The 16,942-nt window shown below is 43.7% G+C and overlaps 1 long non-coding RNA gene across 1 annotated transcript; it reads left to right on the top strand.

Moving 5' to 3' along the window:
* Positions 1 to 1,113: 1,113 nt before the first annotated feature.
* LOC129032805 (uncharacterized) lies at positions 1,114 to 8,846 on the top strand. Its single transcript, XR_008501466.1, has 3 exons — positions 1,114 to 1,259; positions 6,403 to 6,522; positions 8,580 to 8,846. It is a non-coding gene; the product is annotated as an uncharacterized LOC129032805 (long non-coding RNA).
* Positions 8,847 to 16,942: the final 8,096 nt, after the last annotated feature.

A 16,942-nucleotide genomic window follows, 5' to 3' on the forward strand; every position in this document is an offset into this window, starting at 1 on the left:
TTTAGGAAGTGCTGTGCAGACATCAGCCCATTTATAAATATAGATTTGACTCCTGCCTCCCATCCCAGTTTATGCTGAGCCTTTAACTTGAAAGCAAAACACACTTCTGTAGGCCCCACCCCATTCCTGACCAGTCAGATACTCCAGTGTTGGAACAGAAACTCCATTTTGAGAATGTTCATGAGGAGAGCCTAATGGGTATGGCTGGTTAAAAACAGCTTGTGGTAGTTAATTTTATGTGTCAACTTGGCTGGGCCACAGGGTGCCCAGACATTTGGTCAAACATTATTTTGGATGTTTTCGTGAGGGTGTTTTTGGGTGAGATGAGCATTTAAATCAGTAAACTGAGTCAAGCAGACTGCCCTCACTAATGTGGGTGAGCCTCATTTGATCAGTTGAAGGCCTGCACAAAAGAAACAAGCTGACCCTTCTCCCGTGGAAGAGACAACCCCCTTGCCGGCTGCCTTCAAACCGGGACTTCAGTTTTTTCTTGACTTTGGACTCAAATAGAAACCTTGGCTCTTCTGTGTTTTTGAACCTGCTGGCATCTGGACTGGAACTACACCGTCAACTGTCCTGGGACTCTGGCTTGCTGACTTGCTCTGCAGATCTTGGGGCTTGGCAGCCTCCATAATCATGTGAGTCAGTTCCTTATTTTACACACATGCCTGTGTACACACACACACACGTGTGCACACACATGCACCTTATTGGTTCTATTTCTTTGGGGACCCTGACTAATACACAGCCCTTCTACTGGTCTTGTGTGGTTCTCAGCATTAGCTCATTAGACTCACCTGGAGAGATTTTTAAGACCCAGTAGCTTGTGGGCTCAGTCTAGTCTACAAATATTTGTTTGATCAAAATGGCTTTTTAAATTTTTCTTTTTCCAAATTTAGAGTAGGCATATGCTCTCGAGGAGTTTACCACCAGCCCTGCTATTTATTTCATGTTGCCTTACCCCTGACTGCTTCCTTGGTCCTGCACACCCCCTGCTTCCTAAAAGCACTTATGACCCTTTTCCAAAGTAGCCTTGGTGACCAGCACTCCTTTTGACCAACACTACTATCTCACAATGGGAAGGGCTGAAGGGAATAGAAAAGAAAACAGGGTAGATTGGAGGGGAATCTTAGAGAGGGAAGACCAGGGAACGGGAACAGCCCCAGCTGAGGTCTCTGGGGAATGAAATCTGTACTACAGTGGAGAGGCGGTTTGGAAGGAAGAAGCAAGGAGACCCTCGGTCAGCCTCCATAACTGTGGTACAGCCCCCCTCTCCCATCTATGTAGACTTCTTTCATTTCCCTCAGTCATGTTACATAGTTTTCTATGTAAGAGTCCTTCTTAACTTTCATTAGATTTACTCCTAGATATTTGATGTTTTTGATATTATTAATGGTATCTATACAAAAATTTTTCTAATGTTGGAACATAGAAATATGTTCCTTTGTATATTGCTCTTGGCAACTTCACCATATTCCCCTATTGATTCTAATAATTTATCTGTAAATTATTTTGAGTTGCTTTATGTAAAAAAATGAAGCTCTATGCCTTGCTGCACACCATACCCCAAAATCTATTCCAGGTGGATCACAGAATCATGAGAGAAAGGAAAGCAATGAAACTTATAAAAGATAACACAGGAGAATATCTTTCTGACCTTGAAGTGAGGAAAATATTTCTTAGGCAGAACCCCAAAAAAACACTAAAAATGAAGGGAAGGATTAATACACAGGACTACATTAAAATTGAGAGCATCGGTTCTTCAAAATACACTGTTCAGAGACGAAAATTCAGGTCACAGAGTGGGGTGGGGTGTGTGTGTGAGACATAAATCAAGAAAAGGCTTTTATTAGTCCATTTTCATACTGCTGATAAAGACATACCCAAGTGGCTTGGGGAGGCCAGAATCATGGCAGGAGGCAAAAGGCACTTCTTACACCACAGTGGCAAGAAAAAATGAGAGGGATGCAAAAGCAGAACCCCCTGATAAAACCATCAGACCTTGTGAGACTTACTCACTACCACAAGAACAGCATGTGGGAACCACCCCCATGATTCAATTATCTCCCACTGGGTCCCTCCCACAACACGTGGGAATTGTGGGAGTACAATTCAAGATGAGATTTGAGTGGGGACACAGAACCAAACCATATCATTCTGCCCCGGCCCCTCTAAATCTCATGTTCTCACATTTCAAAACCAATCATGCCTTCCCAACCATCCCCCAAAGTCTTAACTCATTTCAGCCGTAACCCAAAAGTCCACAGTCCAAAGTCTCATTTGAGACAAGGCAAGTCCCTTCTGCCTATGAGCCTGAAAAATCAAAAGCAAGCTAGTTACTTGCTAGATACAATGGGGGTACAGGTATTGGGTAAATACAGTCATTCCAAATGCGAGAAATTGGCCAAAACAAAGGGTTTACAGGGCCCATGCAAGTCCAAAATCCAGGGGTGCAGTCAAATTTTAAAGTTCCAAAGTGATCCCCTTTGACTCCAGGTCTCACATTCAGGTTATGCTGATGTAAGAGGTGGGTTCCTATGGTCTTGGGCAGCTCTGCCCCTGTGGCTTTTCGGGGTATATCCCCACTACTGGATGCCTTCCTGGGCTGGCCCTGAGTGTCTTTTGCAGGCTCATGGTGCAGGCTGTCAGTGGATCTACCATTCTGGGGTCTGGAGGACAGTGGCCCTCTTCTCACAGCTCCACTAGGCAGTGTCCCAGTAGGGACTCTGTGTGGGGACTCCAACACCACAATTCCCTTCTGCACTGCCCTAGCAGAGGTTCTCCATGAGGGCCCCGCCCCTGCAGCAAACTTTTGCCCAGGCATCCAGGCATTTCCACACCTCTTCTGAAAGCTAGGTGGAAGTTCCCAAACCTCAATTCTTGACTTCTGTGCACTCACAGGCTCCACACCACATGGAAGCTGCCAAGGCTTGAGGCTTCCACCCTCTGAAGCAATAGCCTGAGGTGTACCTTGGCCCCTTTTAGTCATAGCTGGAGTGGCTGGGATGCAGGGCACCAAGTCCCTAGACTGCATACAGTGTGCAGACACTGGGCCCAGCCCACGAAACCATATTCTCCTAGGCCTCCACGCCTGTGATTGGAGGGGCTGCGGTGAAGACTTCTGACCTGCCCTGGAGACATTTCCCCCATTGTCTTGTGGATTAACATTTGGCTCCTTATTACTTATACAAATTTTTATAGCCCAGCTTGAACTTCTCCTCAGAAAATAGGTTTTTCTTTTCTATCACATTGTCAGGCTGCACATTTTTCACACTTTTATTCTCTGCTTCCCTTATAAAACTGAATGCCTTTAACAACACCCAAGTCACATCTTGAATGCTTTGCTTCTTAGAAATTTCTTCCACCAGATATCCTAAATCATCTGTCTCAAGTTCAAAGTTCCACAAATCTCTAGGGCAGGGGAAAAATGCCACCAGTCTCTTTGCTAAAACAAAACAAGAGTCATCTTTACTCCAGTTCCCAACAAGTTCCGCATCTCCATCTGAGACCACCTCAGCCTGGGCCTTATTGTCCATATCACCATCAGCATTTTGGGCAAAACCATTCAACAAGTCTCTAGAAGTTCCACAATTTCCCACATTTTTCTGTCTTCTTCTGGGCCCTCCAAACTGTTCCAACCTCTGCCTGTTCCAAAGTCGCTTCCACATTTTCAGGTATCTTTTCAGCAGCACCCCACTCTACTGGTACAATTAACTGTATTAGTTTGTTTTCACACTGCTGATAAAGACATACCTGAGACTGGGAAGAAAAAGAGGTTCAACTGGACTTACAATTCCATGTGGCTGAGAAGGCCTCAGAATCATGGCGGGAGGTGAAAGGCACTTCTTACATGGTGGTAGCAAGAGAAAATGAGGAAGATGCAAAAGTGGAAACCCCTGATAGAACCATCAGACCTCGTGAGACTTATTCACTACCACGAGAACAGTATGGGGGAAACCGTCCCCATGATTCAATTATCTCCCACTGGGTCCTCCCACAACACGTGGGAATTATGGGAGTACAGTTCAAGTTGAGATTGGGGTGGGGACTCAGAGCCAAACCATATCAGGGCTCATATTCAGAATACATAAAGTCAACAAATCCATTTTTAAAGGGCAGAAAACATAATGGGAAAATATGTAAATGTCTTCATCCGACATGCCACAAGAGAGGAAATCCAAGTGACCGGTAAACAAAAAAGGCGTTCAAATTCACTTGTAATCAGAAAGATGCAAATTAAGACCACAAGAAGAGCCTGTCCCCACCATTATGTGGCTTGGGGTGGGAGTGAGAATTGTAGGCCACACACTATTCTAATGCAAAATCTTAAATCTAATTTATTAATCCGTTTAGTATTAGATTTTTAGATTAGATTTTAAAATTAGATTTTAATTAAATCTAATGCTAAATATTACAGCTAAGTATTTAAATGCTATCCATCAACCTAGAAAAACTGATTTAAAAGTTTTATCCTCTTGCTTTAACAAATATACCTTCATAATGACAACATTGCAAATATAAAGCTACAGTTTTTATATGACAAAGTCATTAAAATATCAAAGAAGACTGAATTGAATTAATATTTGCACATCTGTGTGTTCTGTTAATAGACCTGTGGTATTTGGGTGAATAGTAAATAAATAATAATTCATAAGTGATATGTACTTATTCCATAAGTTATTCTTCTTGCCTCATTTTAGCAAAATCGCTGTGTTGTAATCAATACTTTCACATAATTTTAATTTAATTAATAATAATCTAAAGGATTAAAATATATCTTCAAGATATATGCAATTTTATTAATTTTTATCAAAAATTTAAATGAAAACAAATGTAAAAATAAAAAATTAAAATAACTTTTTGTATGTTTTCAAAAATTTATTTCTCTTAAAAGTTTTAAAAGTATTAAAATTAAAAGTCAAGCTAAAAATTGTAAGTATTGACTATCAAAATTCTAAATAAGAATTATTTAATTAAAGCCAAGAAATTTTAATTTTTTAAAATAATTAAATCTTAATACATTTTTTGTAAATTAAATGTCTACAATTTCAGCATTCAGTGTCCACCTAGTTGTTTCTGGAAAGGACCAGTATTCCAGATCATGGTTTTTTATGTCTAGATCAGTCATTCTCAACTGGGGGCAAGTTTGCGCCACAAGAAACATTTGGCAACATTTGGAGACGTTTTTGATTGTCACATTAAGGATGGTGGTCCTGTTGACATCTTAAGTGCATAGAAGCCAGGGATTCTGCTAAACATTCTACAATACACAGGACAGACACACGCGAGATTTTCTGGCCCCAAATGTCAATAATGTGAAGATTGCGAAGCCCTGGTGTAGACTTGCATAGATGCAAACTGAAAAATGTCATTGGTTGGCTAACATGACTAAGTGTTCTTCAGCTGTGATTCGTGACTACCTCCAGAACCATGAATTAGAACATGAAGAAAAGCAAGAAAATGGTGCTTGCTATGATTGGGAAATGGAACTCCAATATGCAACAATCTATTGCATCCATGCCACAGGAGAGTGGATTTAACAAGTTAATTAATTTGTGTTTTCCCTTGCTAAGGGCTTCCTCCACTCTAGCCCTTGTCAGCTCTCAAAGCAGTGCCAGCCTCTGATGTTGGCTGTGGCACAACTCACACACCTTCATGATAATTGGCCAGAGTTACATTTTGTTGAGGACAGAGGGCCAGAAATATGGAGAAATGGTTCCCTGAGGCCTTGACAGTGATAGGAAGAAATGTGAGGCTCTCTGGAGTGAGTGTGAGGCACAGAGCAGGAGCCCTTCTTGCCCAGGTTTGCTTGGTGCTGCTGTGTGACACCTCCACTTCCATGCACCCACCAGAATGGAAATGAAATGAAAATGTAATGAACAACACGATAATACCAAGTGCTGACGTGGGTGTGGAGCAATAGCCATCCACATACCCTGCTGGTGGGAGTGTAAATTTTGTGTTAAACTTCTAAAAAAACAGTAATTAAGAAAAATATGTCGTATTTACTGTATTTTTTTTTTGGAAACTAGCAGTATCTGCTGAAGCTTAACGTACATACACCCAGCAATTCCAATTCCAGGTATCTGCCCGACAATGTGGATGAGGCTCACAGATACAGTGCCTTTTCCTGTTAACAAATGCAGTATATACTCTTTGTAGACAATTTAGAAAATTAAATGAAAAGGAAAAAAAAGTTGCCATTATTTCTATTTCCCAGAGATAAACATTGTGAACATTTTCATACATTTTCTTTCATGTTTGTAAATGCACTATATTATCTTGCTTTAAAAGCATTGTATTTTTCCATCTAATGTGATAATTTGCTATGACATATTTTTAACAGCTGTAAATTATTCTAGTGCATGAAGTAATTATTTAATCAATCACTCTTATTGATAGGTATTGAAGTTGTTTCCAGGTTTCTGCTACACATACACCTTTGCATATCTCTCTGATTATTTCCTGGAATGCATTTTATATGTGGGATGGCTACATCAAAGAGTCAGAAACATTTTCAAGGTTCGTGATGCATATTGTAAGTTGCTTTTCCAAAATACAGTGTTAACTCACATTCCCTTCTGGAGTATATTGTACTTTCCTTCCATAGCGCTTGCTCTAACTCTGAGCATTGTTGTTTTTTAACCTTTGCCTATTTCATAGATGAAAAATGGTATTTTGTTTTTACTTACTTCTCCTTGATTAGTAGTGATGCTAAATTTATTTTTCTGATATTTTATTATTCTGTAGAAAATTTGGAAGTCACTATTCTCAAAGAGCAGAGTTGGAGAGACTGAAGTTTACACTAAACAAGCAAAAATATTAGTAACAGGAAATATGTATAGTGCACATTCCACTGTATACAGTGCTACCAAGCACTCTACAATAATTTCTGCCACAGCAGAGAAGCATAATATATGAATACCTATAACTGATACTGTGAACACATTGATAATAGGTTACAATACAAGTCTAACTTTATCTTTTTTCTCCCCATCTCTTTAAAATGTATTCACTGTGGTAGAAGCTTTAACCCTGCCTGGGATAAAGACTCTGGTGTGACTTTTCTGCTCATACTTAGGTACTAGACAGTCTTATCTATACAAATAGGCTTAATTTGCTAGTTAGGTTGCCCAGAATCATGGAATAGTCAAAACTCTAAACTTTATTTATTCTGAGACAAGGTCTCACTCTGTCACCCAGGCTCGAGTGCCGGGGCGCAATCACGGCTCATTTAATCTTGAACTCCTGGTTTCAAGTGATGCTCCCACCTCAGCCTTCACAGTAGCCGGGACTACAGGAGCATGCCACCATGCCAAGCTAATTTTTTAATTTTTTTGTAGAGGTGAGGTCTCACTATGTTGCTGAGGTTGGTTTTGGACTGGCCTCAAGTGATCCGCCTCAGCCTCCCAAAGTGCTGTGATTATAGGTGTGAGCCACCACATTCAGCCAAACTCCAAACTTTAGAAGTTAGATTTAGAATTAAGTCTCCTCCCTCTCTCAGCCCCAGGTGGAGTAGCACAGCTCCAGGTGAACTTGGGAGGGGACGTGGTCACCACTCCTTCTTCCTCATCTTTCCTCTTGACTTGCTAAGGAAGTGGCCCTGGCCTTTTCTGATAGGGATACAGGACAAGGGATATAGAAAGTTCTTGGCTGGGCACAGTGGTTCATGCCTGTAATTCCAGCACTTCGGGAGACCTAGGCGGGAGGATGGCTTGAGCCTGGGAGTTGGAGACCATCCTGGGCAACATGGCGAAACCCTGTCTCTAAAAAAAATACAAAAACTAACTGGGCATGTTGGCTCAAGCCTGTGTTCCTAGCTACTTAGGAGGCTGAGGTGGGAACACCATTTGAGCCCAGAAGGTTGAGGCTGTGGTGAGCCATGATCATGCCCCTGCATTTCAGCCTGGGTGACAGAGTAAGACACTGTCCCAAAAAGAAAAAAAGCTCTTACTGGTTTGATACTGTCATAAGATGGTTTTTCATATTCTGGGAGTCTGTCAAGCCTTTAGAGCTAACTCTTTGATGAGTAAATTCATGGATTTATACAGCTCTTCTGTTGGGTCCTAACTATGGCTCCAGAGGGGAAGGGAAGTCCTTCTCCAGACCCCACTCCCTTCCCCACTCCTGGATCTTGAGTGGATCCTTCAGCACAGACCTCTAGGTGGAGTCCATTTGCCCCTCCCAGCTGTCCTCTCTGTTAGGTGGCCCACTTCTAGCTCATGAAAAACATACGCCTGGTGGCAGTGCTGCTGTTTCTCAAACTCAGCCTTTGATTCCCTCCCTTTCTCTGCCCCGTGACTCAGTTTGGAAGCTGTAGTCTCTCACCTTAAATTTCCTCAGTCACATGTAAGAAATTAAATCTAATAACCCCCATAATTGCACCATTTCAAACTCCCTGAAGATTCTTGTAAAATTGGCCACAATTCTCCATTCTTCCTGTAGCCACACCCCTTTTCAATGTGTCTTTGATGATCCTCCCATTGGAGGTGGGTTGAAATCTTTCTTGAATCTGGGCTGATCTAACGACTTGTTTTGGCCAATAGAGAGCGGTGGAAATAATGATGTACCTTTTCCAGCTTAGACCTGAAGAGTCCTTGGATGCTTCTGCTCACTTCCTTAGACCTCTGCCACTGTGTATGAACAAACCCAGGCTAGCCTGCTGGGGGATGAGAGGCAACATGGAGCAAAACTGGGTCAGCGGATTCATCTCAGACACATGAGCGAGCCCAGACAAGATCAGCAGAACTGATTTGCTGGCCTAACAGTCAACTCCACATGCATAAGTGAGATCATCCTAGACCAGCTGGCCCCCAGCCAGTGAGCTAAATAAACTCTTGTTATTTAAAGCCCCTGGTTTTTGGAGTGATTTGTTATGCAGCAGTAGCTAACTGACACATCTTTGCTCCCTTGGCTTGAGGCTTTGAATCTCACCTGCTTGGGAGGAAGTGGGGTGAGACTCCCAACTCTGCAGTGGCTCTCCCCAAAAATATTTCTTCACAAACCCTGTCTCCCTTTTAACTCTTTCAAGCACTTCAGATCTTTTCAGTGATTTTTGAGAAGTTTAATTCGTTCTGTGTCACCTAATTTGAACTTTCTCATTTTGGAAATTCAGTTATATATATTAAACTTCCAACTTAGCATGTTGTTACATATCTAGACATGTGATTGCTGGTTAAACTTTATCTTTCACTTAATGAAGGTGACTTATGAATAATTTAACTTATGGCTGCCAATGCCTGGTGTTTCTTCTCATTACTGTCACTTTAATTTGTGAATCTGGTGTCACGGGCGGCCTTCAGTCACTGGGCAAAGTTACTCATCTATTGTGATGCCAAGAGTCAACCTAAGAAGCAAGTTCTGTCCTTCTTAAATTAGTCACCCCTAATATCTCAGGTATGGGTCAAACACTTTCTGATGTATGTAGGGCAGTTACAAATCCCCTCATTTAAGAGATGAAAATCAGATGAACAGATGAATTGACTTGGTTAACGTCAAAGTGCAGGGCCAGAGCCCAGGGTTCCTGACTTCTAGCTGACATGTTTCTTGTTCCCTTTCATTTCACCCCTGTGCCCATCCCAATCATATGCATCAAGGACTTTGTGGCCTTGTAGTCTCTTAATAAAGAGAAAACAATCAAAGATATAGACAGGTGCTTGGCTTGGGGCTTTCCTTAAAAAATCTGGACTAATGCTGCATTTAAAATCCCTCAAAGGCAAGGACCAGACATTCTCTTCAATAAACAGTAAACAAGCTGACTATAAAAGGAAAATTACAGTCACATGGGGTTATACAGCCTATTTATTTGAATTTCCGTTATTGTTATGAGAATTTATGGTATATTTATCATCATGAAAAGCGTTTATCTTTGGGCAACTGAAGCAATAAGAAAAGCGTAGTATTTAATTTTACCCTCAACATTTCCTTTAATCCAATCTGACACCACAAGAAAAGAATCAGTTAGAATTTACTGGCTCAGGATAATTCCTAATTCTCAGATGGCAGCTGCCAGAAAAGCTAATTAATTCAGATTGACTGCTGGGCTTCATTTTTATTTGGATTTTTAAAAAATGAATGAGGGTAGCAGATCAATAACATATGTGCAGTCTGGCCTCAAATTCTAAAACGTTATCTGCCAGCTGGGTTCTGCAACCTTCTTTCATCCTACAGAGAGAAGTTTCTGGGAGGACAGTGTCTTCCAAATATTAGCAAAAGTCAAAGCCGTCTTGGCTGAGTTTGAGAGCAGGGCACCTGGAGAAAGTCTGGATACTGAATTCAGACAGGTCTGATCTCGCTGTCACTTACTGACTGCGGATTTGCCATTTTGGGCTTCAGTTTTCTCATCTGTAAAATGGGCATGATGTTCCCCACTGCACAGGCTGCTGAAGGGAATCAAATTGCAGAGTAGGTGATCACTGGATGATGGTAAGAACATCACAAGGCTGGGCACGGTGCCTCATGCCTATAATCCCAGCACTTTGGGAGGCCTAGGTGGGCAGATCACCTAAGGTCAGGAGTTCAAGACCAGCCTGGCCAACATGGTGAGACCTCGTCTCTACTAAAAATACAAAAATTAGCCAGGCATGGTGGCACAAGCCTTTAATCCCAGCTACAGGGGAGGCTGAGGCACGGAAATCGCTTGAACCCGGGAGACAGAGGGTGCAGTGAGCCCAGATCACACCCTGCACTCCAGCCTGGGTGACAAAGTGAGACTTTGTCTCAAAAAAAAAAAAAATCACAGATGATGTACCCTGTCACATGTCACACCAGGTCCTCAATGTAAGTGTTGTCTTTTAGAAAATGTTCATCACTTCATTCATTTGTTCAACAAACAGTATTTACTGAGCACTTAAACTGGGTCACGGCACGGGTGCTGTGGGTATGCACCAGTGAACAAGATCAACTGGGTCCCGGCCTTGATGGTGTTGACATTCTCACTAGGGGAGACAGTCAGTACACAAGTAAACAAATAATCTTTGGAAAAAATAGAGCAGGTCCATGAACTAGAGAGTGAGGAGGCCAGGGAGACCTCAGGCCTTAGGGCTGAGACTGGTCTGATGAGAAGGAGCCAACCTTGTGAGATGAAGGAGAAAGACCAAGTGCACGGGCCTCAGGGGACTGAGCGTGGAATGTGGCTAGACGGGTGGGCATGGGCCAGATTGCATGGGACTTCTAATCAGGGACTGCAAATGTTTTCTGTAACAGTTGTAGGCGTTATGGCCCTTTATGGGTCTCAGTCACAACCACTCAATTCTGCCCTTGTAGCTGATAGCAGCCATAGACAATATGCAAAGATTGGGCATGGCTGTGTTCCAACAAAACTTTATTGACAAAACAGATGACAAGCAGGATTTGGCCCATAGGTTGCTTTTGTTTTAAGTCATGGCAGAGAGTTTCAAGTTGATTCCAGGTACAATGGATTGCGACTTTAAGCAGGGATATGTCCTTATTAGGTCCATGTTTATGACTTTGATCTGGGGCTTTGCATCAATAATAAGCTGAATTATAGCAGGACCCCCAGATGTTCTGAACAGAATGCAGGAGTGTCCTCATGCTATGCAGGGCTGGCCAGGAAGAGAATTAAAAGAAGAAGAAGGAGGAGGAGGAGCAAGAAGAGGAACAGAAGAACAAGAGGAAGAATGAAAAGACAGAGAAGGAGAAGGCAATGGGAAGAAGAAAAAGAAGGAGAAGAGAAGGAGGAGGAGGAGAAGGAGGAGAAGAGGGAGGAGGAGAAGAAGGAGGAGGAGAAGAGGAGGAAGGAGAAAAGGAGGAAGAGGAGAAGGAGGAGGAGAAAGAGGAGGAAAAAAAGAGGAGGAGGAAAAGGAGAAAGGGGATAAGGAGAAAGAGGAAGAGAAGGAGGAAGAAGAGGAGAAGGTGGAGGAGGAGGAGACATATTCCTTGTATTGAATAAAAGGAGTCTTTTTGGTCTGGCTTCTTTCTCTAAAATTATACCTGCAAGGCACCTCTTTTGTGAGTTGTGGTGTTAAGTTTATCATCATTGTTCTAAGGTAGGCCATTGTGTGACTACATCACAACTTATTTATGCATTCTTCTGTTAGTTACATCCGAAGGAGTACATGGGTACCTAGGAGGCCTCAAAGGCTGAATTCAGACGCTGCGACACAGACTTGGTCCCACAGCCAGACAGGCCCTGAGTCAGCATCTGGTGCTGGGATTCTGGGGGATCTAGGGCCCCACAGTGGCTTCTGTGGGTCCTGATAGACAGGGAGGAACAGGCTTGCGAGTGTGAATCCCTGACAAGCCCTGGCCCAGCCCTCCACTCTTCCAAGCTTCTGGTTTATTTCAGATAAAGAGCATCAACAACCCAGATTTGAGCCTGGCAGGTGGACAGTGGAGGTGGGGATGGGGTGGTGGGAGGGGAGCTTTCTACTCTTGGTTTGGTTCATTCATTCCCACTCTTGGTTCAGCAGACACGTGCTGAAACAACCACACCTGTCCTGAAATGTTGAAGAGTTTTCATAAGATTAGGAAAATAGCCACTGGTGGGAACTCCCCCTGTTTCTCTCCCCTCTTCCTATCCCCAGGCCCTGCCTGGGACTTCCCTGGATATCCACTAGCCCTGCCAGGCTACCACAGCTTCTATGCCCCAGCCTACCCCTCTGGCCAAAGCAGGCCTCCACCTGGTGGGAGGGAGAGGCACCCTGGCTGGCAGATACGTGACACCCAGAAGCCCCCTGAGGCTGGGGCCACCCACATTACTGCATTGTCCACACTGCAGTGTGCCAGTTGTTAGGCACAGAGAATACCACATCTGCCTCCCTCAGACAGTTGGAGCGAGAGCTACTTGGATGGCTAGCCTTGATCCTTGATAGCAAGGCTACAGAGAACAAGAGTAATAATAACCATAACAGAGATGAAGATAAGGCTAACTAGAGCTAATGTTCCTCAGCTCTTACCACGTTCCAGGCACAGTTCTAATCCTCATAACCTCACTCTGAGGTGGGTACACAGGAGGGGTATAAAGAAAGGGTAAGTAGTCCAGGTGCAGTGACTCATGCCTGTAATCCCAGCACTTCGGGAGGCCAAGGTGGGCAGATCACTTGAGGTCAAGAGTTCAAGACCAGCCTGGCCAACATGGGGAAACCCTGTCTCTACTAAAAACACAAAAATTAGTCCGGCGTGATGGTACACACCTGGAGTCCCAGCTACTCAGGAGGGTGAGGCAGGAGAATTGCTTGAACCTGGGAGGTGGAGGTTGCAGTGAGCTGAGATTGCACCACTGCACTCCAGCCTGGGTGACAGAGCGAGAATCTGTCTCAAAAACAAAAAGGACAAGTAGAGGGTAGCAATGTGGCCTGAAGGGTGGGAGACAGGTAGGGAGAAGGACATGCCAGAAGGTGGATCAGTATCTCCGCCAGTGCTATGGAGGGAAGGGTGTGAGAGCGTGTGGTGGGAGGCCGGGTAGGGCGAGAACTTGTGGGGATGCTGCCTGCGGAGGTGTTTGGGTCTTATTCTGGAGGAGACACACACTGCACGCTATTTTCTAGTGATTTATTGATCTACACATCTTGCTCCACCTCGTTTCCTCTCATACAGCAACAGTGATGAGGACAGTGGCTGAAAATACAAGTGGTGTCAGCAATGATCCATTGACGTGAGCCCCTCTGTTCTTTCCCATCTCCTGCCAGCCTCCAACATGTTGCATATGGTTCTTCATATGACTCTTTCCTATGCTGTTGAAAGGTATGTGTGAAACGTTACTCACAGCAATGTCACACAATACCATAAGAAAGAACACAATGAAGCCAACGGTGAGAATTTAGAACAAGCTGCTTGTCAGCTCTAATTGCTGTCCTGGGTCCCTACTTCATCAGCACCCTCTCCCCAGCCAGACATTCTCATCAGCTCCCTTGGCTGTAAATTCCATGCATATGTGCTAATGACCCGCCAAATGTGTCTTGCCAGTCTTGACTGCTCCTCTAAGCTCCAAACTCATATATCGAACTGCCTACTTGACATCTCCATGTAGATGGTTAATAGGGTCTCAACCTCAGCATGTCCAAACAAGAACTCTTGATCTCCCTGGAATGTGCTGTTTCCCTAAACTCCCCTGCTTCATTTCTCAAGCCAGAATCTCAGATGTTATCTCAGGTTCCTTCTTTTCCTCATCCTACTCATCCAGTTGCTTGGAAAGTCTTTATCCCCAACATAGTGATAGCTTGTTGAGAGAAGAAGGTGCACCAATCCACAGCTTGATGTTGCATCAAGTAGAAGATGATCAGGTGGCCTGAAGGGTGGGACTAAGATGTACCATCTTATTTGATGGTGCATCCAACATAGCTTGGATCACCCTTGTCTCGCCGTGTCTCTTGCAACCTTTGTCACTTAGACTGTCATAGCCCCTTGCCATGGATGATTGCATCAGCCCCCTGACTGGTTTACAGGGTTCCAAATTATCCATTCCTGCCCATTTCTCCAGGTTCATCTAGTGCCACTCTTCCCTTTGCCTATCTCTTCCCAGTCTCCACCTAACTGAGCTCCTTCCTGCCTTGGAGCCTTTGCACATGCTCCTGTCTCTGCCTGGAATGCTATTTCCACCCCTTCATATAAGTGAATCCCACCTTTTCAGTGTCATGTTTTCAGCGCGGCCTTAACATAAGTATCTGAGGTAGAATCCCTCCTGCTGTTCTTTGCTGGAACTCTACTTGTTTCTGTAAAACTCATATTACAACTTGTGTAATTTCATTTACAGGTCTGTTTGTTTGTTGCCTGTGCTGCCTTAATGGAGTTAGCTGGAGTTCTCTTTCCCCAGCATGTAGAACAGTGCCTGGCACATACAAGTGCTTGATAAATTAAGTGTAGAATGAATGCAGATGGTATAATGCCTTCATTTGTTTGCTGATTAGAAAGAACAAAAATCCTGTCAAAATCATACATATGTGAGGCATAATGTATTTATGGGACTTTTTTGCTGACGTATATTTCCTATGTGATGCATCACATTTAGGTCAAAAAAATATCAAAAGTGATAGGGCTCTAAGGAACTGCTTAGCTGACAAAGACCAAAACTCTGGACCAGAGACCCTCGGGGAGGTGGCTATGTATGATGGCCTTGCTGGGCTGGATATACCGGGTCCATCTACAAAGGTCTTTTGTGTGATTATAGTGCTCAGCCCTGCTCAATTATGCAATTCAGATAAGCTAAATTACCTAGGGCCTGTGGCAGAAAAGAGCCTTTCCTGGCAGAGCCCTGGTCTTGTTTCCAGGATACAAAACCCATTTCTTCTGGACTGAGGTCCAAATTCACACTTGGCAGTAAGGGGCAGGACCCACCACAAGGAGAGCATCTGTTTTTCAGAAAGAAAAGGATAATGATGAAAAGAAACCATGGGGTGCTGGCTTTAAGGAAGGAGGTGCTGTGAGGACAGTTACACAGAGTGTTGGCAGGAATGGGGCTTAATCCTTATCTATCACTCTGGGGAAGTCACTTGACTTCTTTAGGCCTAAATTTCCGAATCTGAAAGCCACGGTTCCCAAACTTCCTTTATATATGCTTTAAAAACAGGTTTTCTAGCCTGGGCAACATAGTGAGACCTTGTCTGTATAAATAATAATTTAAAAATTAGGCCAGAAGTGCTGGCTCATGCCTGTAATCCCAGCACTGGGGGAGGCCGAGGCTGGCAGATTACTTGAGGTCAGGAGTTCCAGACCAGCCTGGCCAACATGGCATAACCCCGTCTCTACTAAAAATACAAAAATTAGCCCGCGTAGTGGCACTTGCCTGTAATCCCAGCTACTGGGGAGGCTGAGGCAGGAGAATTGCTTGAACCCTGGAGGCGGAGGTTGTAGTGAACCAAGATTGGGCCACTACATTCCAGCCTGGGTGACATAGTAAGACTCTGTCTCAAAACAAACAAATAAATAAAATAAAATAATAAATAAATAAAATTAGCTGGACATAGTGGTGCATGTCCGTAGTCCCAGTTACTCAAGAAGCTGAGGCAGGAGAATTGGTTGAGTCCAGGAGGTTGAGGCTGCAGTGAGCCGTGACTGTGCCACTGCACTCCAGCCTGGGTGACAGAGCAGCCTGGGTGACACAGCGAGTCTCAAAAAACAAAAAAACAAAAAATTCCCGAGGTTTAATTCATTTTAAGTAGACAGTTCAAGGCTTTGATAAGTGTGTTCACCTGTGTAATGACCACTCTACTCAAGGTATGGCACATTTCCGTAATTCCCACACGTTCTGTGTCCCCATCCAATCAGTCCTCTTTTGCTCAACACTGGTTGGGATGACTCACGGTGCTGCGTGCATCAGTAGCTTGCTCTTTTTCACTGCTGAGTAGAAGTCCATTGTTCCAGTCAGCTCAGGCTGCTATAGCAGTGCCATAGACTCAGTGACTTATAAACAAGATATTTCTCTCTCACAGTTTTGGAGGCTGGAAGTCTGAGATCAGGGTGCCAGCATGGTCAGGTTCTGGGGAGAGCTCTCTTCCAGGTTGCAAACTGCTGACTCCTCAGTGTGTCCTCACATGGCAGAAAGAGGCAAGAGAGCCCTCTGGGGAGACTTTCATAAAGGCACTAATCCCATTCATGAAGGCTCCCCCTCCTGACCTAATCATCTACCAAAGGCCCCACCTCCTAATACCATCACCTTAGGGTTTAGGATCTCAAAACACAAACTTTCAGTCCATAACACTCACTGTTTAAATACACCACAGTTTGTATACACTTTCACCTGTTGGTGGACATTTGGATTTGGGTTGTTTCCAGTTTGGGGCTACTATGAATAAGGTTGTCATGTACAAATCTTTGTATAGGCATATGTTTTCATTTTTCTTTGGTGAATTCCTAGGAGTACAAACTTTGTTAGACGCAGAACCCTGATGTGTTAGGAGGATTACAGTGAAACAAGGGTGGGTTCCTGGAGCTATGCCCTTACACCCATGGTAACCCAAGTCACTTCTATGGGACCCAAGGGGTC

The sequence above is a fragment of the Pongo pygmaeus genome, chromosome 2 (assembly GCF_028885625.2).
Source record: "Pongo pygmaeus isolate AG05252 chromosome 2, NHGRI_mPonPyg2-v2.0_pri, whole genome shotgun sequence".
Taxonomy (NCBI): domain Eukaryota; kingdom Metazoa; phylum Chordata; class Mammalia; order Primates; family Hominidae; genus Pongo; species Pongo pygmaeus.